The 3,547-nt window shown below is 47.0% G+C and overlaps 1 long non-coding RNA gene across 1 annotated transcript; it reads left to right on the plus strand.

The window, feature by feature from the left end:
• Positions 1 to 201: 201 nt before the first annotated feature.
• Positions 202 to 3,021, plus strand: LOC135174415 (uncharacterized). Its single transcript, XR_010301885.1, has 2 exons — positions 202 to 477; positions 2,251 to 3,021. It is a non-coding gene; the product is annotated as an uncharacterized LOC135174415 (long non-coding RNA).
• Positions 3,022 to 3,547: the final 526 nt, after the last annotated feature.

The following is a 3,547-nucleotide window of genomic DNA, read 5'->3' on the forward strand; positions in this document are numbered from 1 at the left end:
TCCCACCAAGATGTCATCAATGTAATGGTACGCCTTAACATTTTTAGGAAGTTAAATAGTGTCAAGCAAGGCTGCTAGTGTGTTATGTGCAATAGTTGTACTATGTTTGTACCCCTGTGGGAGACTGTTGAATGTGTATTGAATACCTTGCCAGGTGAATGCAAACTGCAGTTTGTCCTCTTCCCTCAGCGGTACCTTGAAGAACATGTCCTTCACATCCATAGTTGCCATCCAGGCGTGAGAAGCCGCTTGAATTGCTGTCACTGTGGATGAGAGACTTGGAACTGCTGCAGTGAGAGGAAGAGTTTCCTAAAGTCAATAGTTAGTCTCCACCTGCCATCTGGTTTTTGAACTGGCCAGACAGGTGAATTGTAAGGAGAATGAGTTCTGGTGATAATCTTTCTTTTCTCCAGGTCAGCTATCACTTCAGTAATGCCTTGCCTAGCTGCTGCTGGTAATGGATATTGTGCAACACAGGTAACGTGTGGCTTTGGCAGTGTAGGAGCGGTTTGCAATAAGTGAACACGAGCATGGGCTGATTTTGCCCCTTTTGCCCCCACTCCATAAGAACCAAAGCTCCACAATGTACCATCTGGAAGATGCCACCTCCTACCTGCTAAAACATCAAATCCAAGAATATTCTCTTGACAGGTACCTAATGCCACCTCTACCAGGGTGCTCCTTTTCTCCCCAGGTAACCACAGTCTTGTTTTAGCTAAGTGGCATATGTTGGGCTGTCCTGTGACACCCATTATCTTTACCTTCCTTCTGGATGGCAGGATTCTCAGATGCTTTGCCAGTTGCACATTTAGCACTGTAATTTGTGCACCTGTATCTATTAGATACTTCACAGCAGTTCTGTCCATTCCTGTTGGAATCATAATGAAAGATTCAGGTTTTTCAGACCACTGGCAGGCATAAATAAAGCGATGGATGAGGCCTGAAGCATTCATCGCTACTTCTAGTTTTTTGACTTGCTTTTAGCCCCCTGCTGATCAGAAGTGAAAGGCTGACCAGACTTGTTAGGAGAGGCGGCTCTGGAACTCCTGTTGCGGTCCCCTCCTGCCCCATCTCCATCACGGTCTTTAAATGTCTGAGCTAGTAGTTTTTTCATCATTCGATGCATGTCATCTCGTAACTCACCAATGATGGTTTTACTCAGATTATTGAATTCAGCCCTCATGGGGTTGTACTCTACCCAGCTCTTTTTCAATAAATCACGAGGTTTTATCCCGAATTTATGCTCTTGTTTTAGGTATACACCTTGCCCATAATAGGGACTTTGCCCCCAGGATATTCCCGAGCTGTAGTGATGATTGAGCTCCGGCGTCCCCCTAGGGCTCGACCGTGGGCTCACTCTAGGACTCCCTCTGGGACTCCCTTTAGGGCTACCAGATGCCTTAGCATGTCGCACTTCTTGTTTCTTTCCATGTGAGGCAACCACATGGCTGCTTTTGTTTCCAGATTGCTTCTTCTCAAAGAAGGATGGTGGTAAAAACGGAGTGTCAGTATAACCTAATTCTCGCCCTTTAATGGACAATTCCTCCAGCAGTTCTCCCCACGTGGTGTGGTGGGATGAGCTCTCCCCCAGTTGCATACTCTCTTGTAATACTTCCTCAATTTGTTCTCTTCTGGCATTACATACCCCCCTTAAAACACCTGGCTGACCTTTTACTAAAGGTCTCAGCCTGTGTGGCTCTATTGGGGCGTCCATAGGATTTGGATGAAGTCCCCTCTGACTCATAGCCTGCATACATGCTAGCTTAGTAACTGTTTCACGCAATTCATCGCAGTTTGTGACACAAAATTTTGTGGGTTCATCTCTATCTGTAGGATCGAAGGAACCAGCCCAATAAAGGATTCTAGAACTCAATGCGAGATCCCCCTCGGGACCTGTACCTAGGAACACTTCAGGTCCCCAAGAGCCTCCCTGTACCTCATCGCAGGACAGTATTATCAAAGCAGCACCATTGTCCACCACCCTATAAACATAATCAGTTATTGTCTCGTTAGGCATACGGGAATAAATTTCCCTTAACTCCCGTATCTGCAATGCAGTGTATGGTGGAATTCGTGCGGTCGTGGTGCATCTCCCCCTTTTCCCTTGAACAGTTTCTGATTTGAATGCAGGATTCATGGAGAACAATTTCATGCTTCTGTATATTTCCTCCATTTCCGCATCGCTACTACTTGGCGTGTTTCCGGGCGACAACTTGGGGCGGTGCTTCTCCTTCCGGCGGGACGGCACAGGCACGTGGTCTCCGTCACTTCGTAGGCGGCAGCTCAGAAGATGGCGCTGGTCAGGAAGACAGCTCGGAAGATGGCGCCAGTTGGGAAAAATGGCGGCTGCTCGTCCCGGCGGTCGGTTTCGGTCTGAGTTGTGGCGGAGTGGCGGATGATCACCTGCGGCGTTAATGGCGGCGGTGGCGACATCTGCGGCACTCGGGTATGCGGCAAAGGAACTGGTGAGGACTGCAATGGCGGTTCCTGTTGCGGCAGCAGCTGGCATGGATGTCGAGGTGCCGCGGATGGCACTCAACATCAATTACCATATTATCAAATGCGCCTTGAGCCTGAATTATGCATGCTGCTAACAAAATAAGATTCTCTTTATCGACTCCGTCTACTTCCTCTAAAGCTGTATACAACGTGACTATCAGATCTGCCCGTCTGTCTGTTAATTGTTCCGGGCTAGCAAAAGCGAGCGTGTCCATGGCTTTCCTTAAATGTGCAGGCTCAAAAATAGATGCCAGTTTAGAAAACAAATAGTCTATTGTCGATGTTGTGATAGCCGACTCAGCTTCAGCTGTCGCTGACCCTGCTCGCTGCGCCATTATGTTACGGAATGGAGTTTAGGGGAATTCATGGGGAATAACATGTGAGGCCGATTTATAAAGATGGTTAAATGATTTATTACTAAAACACTAGAAATCCCTTTCCCCAAACTTATTTATAACTATCCCACGTAAGTTCTTGGTTCGCGGTCGCAGATTAAAATAAAGAATGGCTAAAATGAAGAGAGTCTGTGATTTTGAGAGAGTTCATTTGAGTCTTGAGAGATTATTCAGTCTCTACATAAAGAGTTTGTCGGTTACTCACTGTCCAAATGCAGTTCTGAGAAGTTTCAGGGTATTATGAATTTAAGGCACGTGGTCTGAGCCTCCTGCAGGTTCAGGCTGAGCTGGGCCCTGGCTTCTGAGGCTGACGAGGATCGGGCGCTGCCGAGTTCGTGCTGAGTATGTGCCAAGCCGGCCGTAATTTTTAATTACTGCTGCCAAGCGATGCGTGTGCAGGCAGGGTGTCATTCAGAAAGAGAGCAGGGTTAAGAGCAAGAAAGGTGCTCAATTAAGGCAAATGCAGCATTTTTTTAGTGTTCTAAAGAGGTGTGTTTAGCCAGTTCAGGCGATTTTACATGAATTTTACAGATTGGTACAAAGTTATAATCAATCCATACAATTGGACAATTCTTACCCAAAAACAACCTGTAAGACCACCCAGGGGTCAGCCCCCAGCAGGTGTCCATCGAGCGATGGGAAACAAGGTTTTT

This window comes from Pogoniulus pusillus, unplaced genomic scaffold (assembly GCF_015220805.1).
Source record: "Pogoniulus pusillus isolate bPogPus1 unplaced genomic scaffold, bPogPus1.pri scaffold_63_arrow_ctg1, whole genome shotgun sequence".
NCBI lineage: Eukaryota > Metazoa > Chordata > Aves > Piciformes > Lybiidae > Pogoniulus > Pogoniulus pusillus.